The sequence below is a fragment of the Lepidothrix coronata genome, unplaced genomic scaffold, assembly GCF_001604755.1.
Source record: "Lepidothrix coronata isolate B3197 unplaced genomic scaffold, Lepidothrix_coronata-1.0 Scaffold1, whole genome shotgun sequence".
Taxonomy (NCBI): domain Eukaryota; kingdom Metazoa; phylum Chordata; class Aves; order Passeriformes; family Pipridae; genus Lepidothrix; species Lepidothrix coronata.
In genome coordinates this window covers 7,112,056-7,126,003 of record NW_016690181.1, presented here as the reverse complement: position 1 = coordinate 7,126,003, position 13,948 = coordinate 7,112,056, and the positions used below count along the sequence as shown (strand labels likewise).

Below are 13,948 nucleotides of genomic sequence, written 5' to 3'. Positions count from 1 at the left end.
AATTAGAGACTGAAACATCAATCCATTGAGCTTCATATTTAACAGAAAGCTTAAGAGTGGAGAAGTTCAAACTTCATTTAGTATGTTGCAGATGAAGATATCACAATGCCATCTCCTCTAATTTCAGTTTCTTTCCATATTTTTCCTGAGGATGTGTAACTTCTTTTCCCACTGTAAAGCCTGGAATTCAAACCATTTTCTATGGCATTAAGGTTAGATTCATAGACTTCTATAATATCTCAAGTTGGAAGGGACCCATAAGGATTATCAAGTCCAACTCCCTGCTTCTCACAGGACTACCTAAAAGTAAATCATGTGACTAAGAGTGTTGTCCAGATGCTCCTTGAACTCTGTCATGATCACTTCCCTGAGGAGCCTCTTCCAGTGACCAACCACCCACTCAGTGAGAACCCCCAATTTGAACTTCCCCTGGTGCAGCTTCATTCCATTTCCTTGTGTCCTGTTGCTGATCACCAGAGAGAGGAGATCAGCACCTTCTCCTTTGCAGCCCTTATTGAAGATGCTGTAGACTGAGATGGGGTCACCCCTCAGACTACTGTTCTCCAAGCTGAGCAAACCAAGTGATCCTAGATGCTCCTCATAAGTCTTGCCCTCAAGACCTTTAACCATGTTGGTCACTCTCCTCTGGACACAGTCTAATAGGTAGATGTACTTCTTTATGTTGAGGTCCCCAAAACTGCAACCAGTACTCAAGGTGGGGCTGCACCAGTGCAGTGTAGAGTGGGACAATCGTCTGCCTCAACCAACCATCAATGCTGTGCCTGATGCACTCTAGGACACAGTTGGCCTTTCTGGCTGCCCAGACACTGCTGACTCATGTTGAACTTGCCATCAACCCAGTTCCCCAGATCTCATTCTGCAGGGCTGCTTTCCAGACTCTCTTCCTCTGATTTGTACATATAAGCATATTATCCTGTTCCAGGTGGAGAATCCTGCACTTGCTCTTGTTAAATTTCATGCCTGGTGATTGTTCAGGTCTCTAGTCTATGCAGATCTCACTGTAAAGCCTCTCTACTCTACATTTAATGTAATCCTTTGAGCCAAACCCAGCAGCCAATTGTTCACCCAGTATATTATAGACTTGTCTAGCTGCGTCCTGGACATTTTGTCCAGAAAGATACTGTGAGAGAAAGTATCAAAAACTTTGCTAAAATCCCAGACTACCACATCTACTGGCTATCCTTGGTCAACTAGACAGGCAACCCTTTCATAAAAGGAAATTAAGTTAATTAGGAAGGACTTTCCCCTCATGAACCCATGCTGGCTGTGACCAATGAATGTGTGATCTCTCAGGGTTTTTTCAATAACTCCCAGAATAACCTTCTCCATCATTTTACCAGGCACTGAAGTAAGAACGGCAGTCCTGTAATTACCAGTCTTTCTTCATACTATTTTGAAAATTGGGACATTTGCCAGATTCCATTTAACTGAGACCCCTCCAGACTCCCAAGGCCATTGAAAAATAATGGATAGGGGCCCACAGTAACATTGGCCAGCTCTTTCAGTATCCTGGGATGAATCTCATTGGGTTCAATAAATTTATGTGCATCTAGCTGGAGCAGCAAGTTAAGGGTCAGCTGGGAGTTTATCACCCCTCCAGTCACAGTCTTCCAACATAGATCTCTGGGTGTTCCAAGGGCCATTATTAGTGTCAAATAATAAGACAAAGAAGGCCTTCTGCTTTTTCTTCATCCTTATTTGTGAGATGACTGACCTCATCAGGTAATGGATCAATGTTATCCCATATACTCCTTATGCTGCTAACATATTTTTGTTGTTGTACACAGTGCTGGCCAGCTTGAACTCTAATTGAGTTTTGGCTGCACTAATTTTCACCCTACAGTGGTAAACAGCATATTTGTAGTCCTTCCCTGTCACTTGTCCTTGCTGCCAATCTCCATACACTTTCCTTTTCTACCCAACTTTTGGAAGATCCCTGCTCAGCCAAGCTGATCTTCTGCCCTGCTCACTATATTTCTGACACTTTGGAGTTGCCTGCTCCTATGCTCTTAACAGATGGCTCTTAAAAAATGACCAGTATTAATGGACACCAGTACCTACAAAAGCAGACTTTCAGGGTACCTTACCAACTTATTGCTTCAGCAGCCCACAGTCAGCTCTCCTCATATACAGGGCTGAAGATTTGCTGACAGTTTTTCTCCTGATACCAATGATTTGAAACTCAACTACCTCATGGTCACTGTGACCAAGACAGTTACCAATCATCACTTCTCTCATGAGTTCATCTCTGTTTACAAACAACAAATCTAGGAGGGTAGCTTTCCTAGTTGTCTTCCTTTGTACTTGCACCAAGACATTCTCTTCAATGTGCTCCACAAATTTTCTGGACCTGTTTGTGTCCACTCTATAATATTACCAGTTGATAACTGGAAGGTTAAAATTACCCATAAGGACAAGGGCAATTGATCAATTCCTTGTAAAATAGCTCATTTGTGATGTTGTCCTGGTTGATAGCAGACACCCAAAACAACCTCTCTTTATTTGCTTTCCCCTTCTTCTTTACTCAGAGGTTCTCAACCATGTTGCTGTGAACTGTATCACACAATCCAACCCCTCCCTTATATGCAGTGCCACATCTCCACCTCATCTGCTTTGCCTTTCCTCCTGAAGAGCCTATAACTGTCCATCATGACACACCAGTCACAGGACTCATCCCAACAGGTTTTGCTTATGCCAATGATATCGCAGCTCTGGGACTGAGGCAAAGCTTCTAGCTCCTCTTGTTTATTTTTTGTATTGAAACCCAATACAAAGTCTGTGGCCAGATTTTTTAGTGGGGGGTGCTACAGAGGTAGTTTCTGTGAGAAGCTGCAAGAAGCTTCTTGCATGTCTGGCAGAGCCAATACCAACCAGCTCCAGGATGTACTTGCTGCTGTCCAAGGCTGGGCCAATCAGCAATGGTGGTAATGACTCTGTGATACCATATTTAAGAAGGAAAAAAGTTATTGTACAGATGTAATTGCAGCCAGAGAAGAGCCTGTGGAGGACCACAGGTATGCAGATATCCACTTGCAGCTCATGGAAGAGACCAACACTGGAGCAAGTGGATGCCCAAAAGAGGGCTCTGAACCCATGGGAAACATGCTGGAGCAGGCTCCCGGCAGGATCTTGCAGACCCATGGAGAGAGGAGCCCATGCTGGAGCAGGTAGGACTTGTGAGCCTGTGGGGGACCCACGTTGTAGCAGGCTGTGCCAGATGGACTACACCCTGTGGAAGAATGACTCATGTTGCAGCAGTTCATGGAGAACTGTTGCCAGTAGTATGGACTCACATTGGAGAAATTAATGAAGGACTGTGTCCTGTGGTGAGACACCATGCTGGAGCAGGGGAAGGACTCCTCTCCCTGAGTAGTGGCAGGAACAACGTGTGATGAACTGACCATCACCCTCACTTCCCATCTCCCTGTGCTGCTGGCAGGGATGTAGTAGAGCTCAGGAAGGAGGGGGGTAGGGGGAATGTCCTTTTAAGATTTATGTTACTTCTCATTATCCTACTCTGAATTTTTTAGTGATACAGTCAATTGATATCCCCAACTGGAGTCTGTTTTGCCTGTGATGGTATTTGGTGAGTGATCTCTGGCACACTGTCCCACAAATATTGGCATGCCACCCCCAGGCTTTTCTCTAGTGAGCCTCCTTTCATCCCTTTCCCCCTTCAAATCTAGTTTAAAGCTTTTTCTATGAGACCTGTTGACTCCCACGCAAAGATCCTTTTCCCCCTTTGAGACAGAATTATCACTAAAGCATCAGCAAAGGAACATTACAGAAGTTCCGTGAGAGTCTACAAATATTATAGGTAGAAAATGCACCTGAGAAGACACATGAAAGACAGGTAGGGACTGATGCCAGATCCTCTGGATCTCAGAACAGTTCCAACCGTAAGGAAGCTTTTCTTGTCTTTTGTTTACAGTAAATTATCTAAAATCAATTGATGCAATTTTTTGTAAAGTCTAGTGGGCCCTCATTAACAAAAAACCATGCAAACTCATTTCTTCTAGATAATAGAAAATCAAATTAAGCTAGTTCAAATTGATTAGTAACAATTTTGAGTGGAAGATTCTTGAAAAGCATATAATAAGATAAAAACTATCACCATTTGTATAAATGCAGAAGGCAAGACCTATGTTTACTCTCACTTTCCTGTATCAAACCTTTCTTCTATCACAAATCCATTTATAACTTCACCCAACTAATAAAGTAGTTTCTGTTCTTTTCAGAGGGGAAGGCTTCAGACTCTCTACCACAGCTACAGGTTATACAAAGACATAACTCTCAGTGTGTTACATGAGTACAGATTGGTCAGTATTCTGGTAGCTGCCAAGCCTAGCGAGGCATGGTGAAGTATGGAAATAATTTGTGAATTACTGCAGTGGATTCTCTGAATGGTTTTAATTAATGAATGTCAGGGAGCTGGAGGGAGCTCACCAGCAAAAAAAAAAGGAAGGTATGTCCCAGACACATTTGAAAGCCTAACCTAGTACTCAACCAGCCAAAACATGTATACTCCTGAGCAAAGAGAAAACCTTTCCTCGCTAAATGATTTTTTGTGCTTTTTCGGTGCCTCATGAGATGTGGGAATAGATTCTTATGAAAACTTCTGCATCAAAAATCCCATTGTATTTTCTACCACTGTGATTTTCCATTGTTATATTTCTTACACACTGCATACATTAAGGCACATTAATAAAGGAAAGCAGCAAGTCAGTCTGTCAGATATTTCAAACTGGGCCATGGGAAATGATTGGTTTAGGATGAGTGGACAAAATCAGTTTGTTCAGCAAACTTAATTTTAGCTGAGAACCAAGAAATGTGTGTACAACATGAACGTATCGTAAATTAGCTGGGCTCAAAAATACACCATATAGCTGGGCTTTTGGGACAGCAGAGAAACTTAAGTGTTCTGGTGCTTCATGGCCAAACTCTACCTTTTAACATGAAGGAAGAAGCACTACAGTTACTCTGATGGTTGGCAGATCTTTACTTTTCACATTCTCTCGGAATTCTGAAATGCTAGCAACAGAAACATCCATATTTAAGGTTTCAGGGGAGAAAAAGAGTTTCCACAAACACAACACTAAACCTGGAAGGTGAGTTTGAAAGAACCCAATAAAACAAGATTATGTACATTTAAAAATAAAACTATCAACTCTCCCTGTGAAGCAACATTTTACTATGCTAAACTGTTAAATGGCTGATAAACTGTCATTTCCAGGAGTTTTAATTCCTATAAGGGATTTCTTGGAAAGTTACTGTAAACTTGTGATTTGTGTTCTCTAACAGTTCCATAGGAAGACAAGAAAAACTCTCTAAGATATAGTGTCCAAATTCTCCCTCACACATGAATGGGAACTGAAACTCAGCACAGTTTAAGAAGCTCTGGAAGATATTCAGAAGACTTCGTATGAGCACACAGACAACAGCAAAGGTTTGTGCTCGCCTTATCTACCAGTTTTCTGCCGCGTATTTCAGCACATCTGTGGAGCCTGAAAAGCCGACTGCATAACAACGTCCTAGCATGAATTACCTTTTCAGTAGGTTTACCGTCTTGAGAGGTGATGTTTCTCCTCGATTCCCAAACTACCCCTGGACCTTCTCATCCTACTAGCCCATTGGAGACTGTTCCACAGAGCTGCCTGGACCCCCCCACAGCATCCACCCTGTGGAAGAAACACATATTGAAAAACTGTGATGCAGCAGTTAAATCTTCTTAAGACATATATTGAAGACATTGGGAGAGAATAACTCAGGTAGACTAAAACATGATCTAAAGCTGTCATTACACTATCTGAGAAGGGAGGAGAATTGTAGGATTACAGTGCCCCCTCAATGTAATTGTATGTATGATAGAGCTACTGAAGGCACAGTTAATTGCAAGAAGACTTTAAGGCACAAACATAAACAGAGATTTCAAAGGCAATTAGTCAATAATGTGATCACCTAATCTTACAGATAACAACCTTGCTTATTAGAAATGCATTATTTTTGCATGCTTAGCAGTAATAGGAAGGGGGTAGTTACCACTATATCTCTGTAATGAGTAGCTTCATCATAGATCCATGCAGGGCATGGTGGTAGAAATTAGGTGTTTTCCTGTCATTAGTGACAGTGAAACCTATCTGTGTATATCTCTTGATGGCAAGATATGCCTTCCAGCACTGGAAACTTCCTTCATCTAGAGTCTTACATGCACATTATGGTAAAAATTTAAATTGGACAGAAGTTTAAAAATTAATTGCTCTGCTAAATAATTTTGAAGCTATAGCCTGGATATAATACACAAAATTTCTGATTCAGTCAACAAATAAATAAAGATTAGAAATAACAATGGTATCTAATATTTCATAGCTTGAAAACACTGATAGGAATGAGATATGAAACTGGTCTTTTGTTTCAAATATTTTAAAAACACTGGTCATTTACTAAAGAAAAAAAATCTACTGTCTCTTGTTTATGACAAGAGAAAATTGAGCAAATCATGACTTCAGATAACCCATAAGTCACTGACTTTGTTTTTCAAAGACCTGCTTGCTTTTTATTCTTTTGGCCTTGGCTGCCTAGCAACCTTCACAGAGCTTTCTTAGTCTATACTAATTCTGGAGAGTTTTCATTTATATATTTATTTATGAGAATGTCTATAAGGAGGATACAGAAACAAAGAGCTGTTTGTTACTTCCTTCTAACACTGAATTCCAAACATGTCACCTCAGTGTCTCAGTGAAGGACACAGTCCTTGGTTTTGAAAAGAGAGGTATCTACCTTGATATTGCTTGGAAACTAAGCAAATCCCAGTTTCCAGTAGACAAAAGCTTAGTCTGTGTCAGAAGCTACTGATGTAATAGGCACTAATAATTTCTCTCCCTCACTGTTGATTTGATTCATTGATAAGCTTTTTCACAATGAAATACTAGGTGCCTGTGTAAGATTACAGTTCTCATGCAGGCTGGAGCTTTTACATAACATGAAGACAGAGTTTGTGCTACTGTACTGGGTCACCAACAGTTCCTGTATCAACCAAGCACTGGCTGGAAATGGAGATTAAAGCTGATCTGCTGTGTCCATGACTCAAAGCAGGACAATCTGGAAGTTGTGCAGGGGACTGCTTATTATGATAAGTAGTTTGAAACTGGATATGGGCTATCTGTCCCTGAACCAGCCATTAGGTTTTCACAGAAAAGCCTATTTCCTCAGGTTTGTTTTGGGGATTTTGGGGTTTTGGTTGGTTTTTATTTGTTGTTGGGTTTTATTGGCGTGCGTGTTTTTTGTTTGTTTGAGTTGCTTTTGTTTTCCTTCATTAGTAGTGCAAAATTGAGGATGCCACAGAAAATATCCCTATGCTACATCAAAAAATACTTATTTTCTTGCCAATTCTATTCAACCAGCACTTTGCAAATATTTTATGCTCTGATCAACACAGCCATCTCCTACAATCAGAAAAAAAGGAGAAAAAGAAAAAAGACAGAGAGAGGAAAAGATGGTCAAATCTGTGCCCCGAAGAGCCTAACAGGCTCTTTCAAATGAAGTGGTAAAGGCATGCCAAATATTCATAACTTGTAGTCACATGATGGTGGTGTGGATTTTATGTCTCATTATTTCTAACCCTGAACTCAGATGGAAAAGTTTTCATTTACTTTCGGATCAAACAGAAGTCTGAAAAATAAAAGACCAATATGTCTTGAGATATCTCAATATGCCTTAATCACTTCATTACATTTTTTTCTGATTAAGCTGACCCGAAGCTGTGTTTTGCCATTAAGAGACATGAAGAGAATCTGTGACAGAACATGAACCTGAAACCAGATCTTCTAAGTTCCACTCTCAATTTCTTACTAACAGAGACATATACATAAAAATTAGGTTGTTTTAAACATGACAACACTTGTAGGATTATGGAAGCATTTGTAAATCTTGGTGTTTACGTATATGTAGGTATCAATAATAATTTACTCCAAATTTAATAGTAGGAAATAAGTATATTTAAAAAATCTCCTCAATATTGTAACAGGTAACAAACATAGATGTTGAATGGTATATCAGTGTCCAGTGAAATAAAACAGAAGAAAAACATGAATCATAGAAATTATTCAAAAATAAGCTGCTGGTTAAAAGAGCATCATTTTTTTACAGATACTTATGAACAGTAAAAATATCCATGGAAACTAAAATGTGCAAAATTATTCAATAAACAGGAGGGAGAAAGTTACTGGAAGTAAACAGAGAACTGGGATTTCTTTTTCTATTTGTGGGCTCATGATAAACAATTTTCTAAGTTCCTTTCCCTCTGTCGCTCTAAACAGTAATACAAGTTTGTAGTTCCCAGCAGACATCTCGATTTGTACTCCTCAGAGTTATTGTAATACAAATAAATTCCAAATGTAATCCAAAATTAAGTAGTTGCTTATTGAGAATGAGTTTCCATACATATGTTAATTTTTCACAGCCTATGATTATTGCAGTAAAACTTGAGATTGTGGTGTTTCTTCCCCTTGCTAAGTATGAACATAATTTCGTATGTTTTTAAATGTTAAGTAAAACTTTCTAAAATAAACCTAATGAAGAGTACTAGAACCATGGACTTACATACCTGTTTTCTCACTTACTTTTGTGAGAAGTCTGTTTTTAATAAGTTGAAGGACATGTAAAAAGACAACAGAGAGAATACTCTTCTTCCGTGAACTTTTATAAAAAGTTGTTATATTAGGGTTTTCTACAGAATGAATAAAATTTAACTGTGCCAAAGCAGCTAGCAAAGGAGATTCAACCAGAGAAAATGAAGTCTCTCAAGATACATGGAAAAATAAATTGCAAGCGGTCCCATACTAAATTTCAAATACTAAAATTAGGTACTTAATCTACTACATTTAGACTAGAAAATCTCTGCCATGCACTTATGCTCATAAAAGAAGAGATATACAAAAAAGACTAATTTTGCCTATCTTTCTTCCTTCCTCCCTCTGTTTGTCAAAAGAGAGAGATGCAAAATGCCTTAGTTTTCTGGATAGGGACTATAGTAAAATGAAATATTAAAGAAGGATTGGGAAAAGGTCATGACATAGAAAATAAAGTTTTAGTTGGAAAAAGAGTAAAAGAAAATTATCATCAATATAAAAGTATAATCTTTACTTGAATATCTAACTCACCAAGGAGAATTGCAAGAAATCTTTTGAAAGCAATCAATATTCCAGTGCTCAGCTCCTCATTTCAACTGCACTGATTTTACTTCAGACTTATGCCAGTAAATGTTCAAAATTTGGTCTAAAATCTTTAAATATTTTCTAAAAATTTATTAGGGCAATAAGTAAGAAAAACTCGCTGAAGTTATGATCAGGCTTCAGTAACTGCTTTCAAAGTAGTTATATTTTTATAGATTGCAAAGGGATGAAAAGAGCTGCAGTAAAAGGAAGATTTATTAAAGAAAAACTAAACACAGTAGCATGTGCTACGATGACATAGTGAAGAAAATAAATAAGCAGATGAGAACAAACAACTACACAGTTCCTATTATTTTTAATAAATATCACTAACAGGGTAGTATTCAAATGACAAAAGAAAGGAGGTTGTTATACTTATTTACTGCTGGCTACTACTCAGTTGTCTTTCCATAAGAACGCAGTTTTCTTGTAGATTCAATATCTTATCTGCCTGATGCTGAAATCTTGGGTATTTTAGGATATGTGAAATAGCATTAGATTCTGTTATTTATGAATCTGAATCACTTGCAAGCTGCTAGTGAAAATGTGTGTGAGCTCTGGGTGTTTACATGTTAGATAACAAGCAAGAGTAAAGTTAATAAAACAGGAAAATCATAGTGTGATATGCCCACATAAGAATTTCGACAGAGGGTACACAGAGAAAATACTACTCAAGACAGTTCCTTAAAGAAAGGTATTTGATACAAATTCATTACTACCAGTAAATATGAGGAAGTTAAGTTAAATCTCACCTCTGAATAACTGCTGACTCACTGTGCAGTAAAACTAGGTACTGGTGATTTCTTGGTGATTTGAAAAGGTATTCTTATTGGGGTTTATTCCCTTCACTTTTTGATGTATTCTACTGTTTCAGAGCTCTCTTTTATTTTATGTCCTTATCAGAATAGAATTTTTTTACACTTCAGAAATGCCCAAACCCCCATAAACCTTGATTATTTCTTGTGAAGGTTGTAACTACATTTTTTCCTGATCTTTTAGCTTCATTAAATCTTGAGTAAGGATTATTCTCCTGCATAAGATCTATAATTTCTGTGTATACTGCACTTTTCATTTTTCTTCTTTCAAGAATGCCAGATAAAGCAAAACAAAGAATAGTTGCATGTCTGGTATGCTAATATTTTTATACTTCTGCATTTGAGCTAAACAGATGGGGATTAGGCAATTCTGCACTGCAATTCTCTCCAAAACAAGTTGAGATAAGATATAAATTCTAAACTCTAAAACAATTTTCTCACCTTTTCCATGTGATCTGCTGCAGCAAAAGTATTCACTCATATAATATTGATTGGAAATGTTTTTGTTCATCTAATCAATAAACGAGTTAATACGTGTTAAACCAATCTTCTAGACTATGTCTTGCTCAGTCTAACTCATACAAAGTGGTGAGTGATTCATTTCAGAGCAGCAGTATAGACTGAAAGGCAGACTGGGGTCTTTTTAATGTGAGTGTCTGTGTGTGTTTATAAACACAAAATGTCATTAAAAATGTTTTTCCCCGACAGTATTCTTCCCCATTTTAAGATCCGTTCTATTGACTAGTAATAATAGTCTCCAGATACTTGTCTGACAAACGGTTGTTTAATTTATTTTTTACTATGAAAGATTTGACCTGTTTTGTTCATCTATAAATACACATTTTTGTGCTGTAGATACAAATATGCATTTGTGTTAGCTTACATTCCTGCTGTGTTTCTGCAACACAGTATGATATTCATAAACAGAAAGGAGATTGAAGTGAAGAACATTTGGTAGTGTCACCTAGCATTTTAAACACAGCAAAATAAGTAAATTAGTGCCCACTTCATCAACTGCTAAATTCAGTGTGGCTCAAATGAAATAGAGAGTGGGCCAGAGAGAAAAAAATTAATCTTATGTGAAAAAACAACTCGTTGTCAACAAAGCAATAGAATGCTATAGAATTCAGTGCTACTGAATTCTACTGAATTCTTAATTTTAAACTTATTTCACCCTCCCTACTAGGATATCTGAAGTAACTCTAGTTTCGCAATAATTATAAGGCATTTTGCCATACCATAATGTAAGATCATCAAAGAGTCTGCAAGGATCTCCTCAAAAAAGGAAGATTACAGTCTTAAAAGATTGAAAGTCACAGAAAAATTCAGAAAGCAATTTTGAGTTAGAGACCTTTTTTGATTAAGAAAGTAATTTTTTTTTTAAAGCAGCTAAAACCATTGACTTGTCTTTTCAAAACTAAAACTAAAATTCTCTTAATTATTATTAACTATTATCATTATCATTATTCGTTTTTCCTATGAAATACTGTTCTCCTGATGGTGTATATGTTGCTGAGCTCATAATTTTAGGAATCTTTTACCTACTCAATACCCAGTTGCTGGAGTTTTCAATCAGTAATTATAGGGGAATTTATGAAAATCAGCTTCAAAAACAAAGCACTGAAGACAAGGGGCTGGCACTAGGTGACCTTTAAGGTCCCTTCTGATCCAAACTATTCTATAATTCTGTCATATGAAAGGAGTTACATGATGCTCCTACTCACTAGTTTAATTGGACAAAAGTCAGAGAGCTTCTAAATACAGAAAGTTTCAAATATATTAATAACACGAAAGACCTACTCCATTATTTAATCTATTTTCTGCCCTTTGTACCGTCAAGGTATTGCAAAAGAAGGTAACACCACTTGCTGGTGTTATACATGGGAAAAAAAAAATCCCTGATGTATCAAAAAGAAAGATTTTCAAAGATGTCTGCTTTGTGGCCGAAGAATTTCTTTCATAAATTTTTGAAGTATATGATTTGTCTTATACTAATGAAGAATATGATTTGTTTTATAGTATATGTGCATAGTCACATAGCATTGTTGAGGTGAATATAAGGTGGAGACTGACAAGCAGGGACTGAAGCATAGCTAATATTATTTCCTGCAGCATATTGAATAGAAATTGCTGAGGCTTGCATTACTGGAAGGTGATATGCAGTGCTACTTGCAAATGAACAGGAAAAAATACCAAAATTGTTATTGAAAACTGAAAAAAAACCCCACAAAACAATCAGTGTAAAGCCATTAGAGATAAAAGACTGGAAGATTTTGAGTGCTATTACAACAGTGCAGTCAACTAGCATACTGCAAAGCAGTTAAAAATATCAGTTGCTTTCCTATCTGCAAATTGTTCATAAAATAATGATGCATTTCCCTGTTAATAATGATGTTTTTGACAAATTTCCAAAAATAAATATAGCTAAAACCAATGAAAACCTATAAATCAACAGATTGATTATGTGTGATTGGTCATATAGGTCATATAGTACAATGTTGATGGTTCAGACTGGATGATCCAACTTTAACAGATGGAAACAAGCAGGAAAGTCTCTGAACATCATTGGGAAAAGAAACTGAGGCTTTAGACATGAAAAGGACATAAAAATCCTTTTATCTCCTTTTAAAAGAAGATTATTTGGAAATTACCTCCAATTTAAAACTAATTCTTTTCCCTCCGAAGAGTGAAAAAGGAATAGTTACCACATCTCTACCAGGAACATTTTTCTTCCTGTTACACTGATTACCATGATGTGAAAAATGTTATCAGTTCCAGCTTAACATCCCAGTTTTCCAAAATTGCCACACCATATTCATGCAAAAAAAGTATGCACAAAAGCATAATGAAACAAACTGATAAAAAATGGCACAAACATAACCATAGGAAGAGCTGACATTTTCATAAGAGTCCTTATTAAGATATGTATGGACTCAACTTGTAAATTCTTCTCCCCAAAAATGCAGTTCTGATTTTTGGATTGTAGTAAAGTTATCATCTAGTAGGCCTTAAAAAGTCTCATAGGAAACTTAGACTTTGCAAGAATGCTATCTGGTTCAGCATTTTAAAAATATTTGCAAGCAGAATTTTACCATCTCGAGTATTAATTTATATGGGCTGTGAATCACAGCTGTACCCGAAATTATCTATATTTTAATGCCCCCGTTTTTGATTGCAAATAAAGAACTGCGATATTTGCAGAAATGTCCTTCTCCCCACCCCCCTTTTTTTAATTCTACACTTATATTCAGTCTACTTTTTTTTGTTCCGGTGCAATGCATGTGTAATAACCCATGAAAATTCTGTTTAATATAATTAAGAGTCTGGAGTACCCACACATCCTAGGGGGAAAAAGTTGTTTATTTAAAGATGAGGAGTGCAAACTTTCTTCTTTTGCATATAATCTAGAAGCTAGAGTACTTGCAATGAAAGAGGAATACTCAGTTCCTGCTTCAGCTCGGTGGGCTAAACTTCAGCTCTTCCAGAAAAGGAGTCTATTTCATAGAATAATTGAGGTTGGAAAAGACCTCTATGATCACCAAGTCTAACTGCCAACCATAACAACCACAGTGCTCACCATTAAACCATGTCCTCAAGTGCCACATCCACAAAGTGTTCAAAAAACACTTCCAGGGATGGTGACTCAACCAATTCCCTGGGCATTCTGGTCTAATATTTGACAACCCCTTCTGTGAAGAAATTTTTCCTACTATCCAATCTAAACCTCCCCTGGTGCAACTTGAGGCCATTTCTAATCATCCTGTCACTTGTTACCTGGGAGAAGAACGTGACCCCCACCTCACTACAATCTCCCTTCAGGTAATTGGGAAAAGTGATAAGACTAAACTTCATGGGCCCAAAGCAGAGCAAGTTTGCTAGCTATGTAAAATTTCTGGGGCTAGA

General features: G+C 37.5%; 1 protein-coding gene across 9 annotated transcripts in view; it reads right to left on the bottom strand.

Annotated features, from left to right (window-relative positions):
- The window catches only part of LRRC4C (leucine rich repeat containing 4C), a 496,561-nt gene that overhangs the window by 52,922 nt on the left and 429,691 nt on the right, over positions 1 to 13,948 (bottom strand). For 7 of the 9 annotated variants that reach the window (XM_017812506.1, XM_017812499.1, XM_017812535.1 and 4 more), the window contains one exon: positions 5,567 to 5,699. The exons of the other annotated variants lie outside the window; for them this stretch is intronic. The gene's annotated coding sequence lies outside the window, so the exon portion shown is untranslated. The remainder of the gene's footprint in view (positions 1 to 5,566; positions 5,700 to 13,948) is intronic. 9 annotated transcript variants of the gene reach the window in all.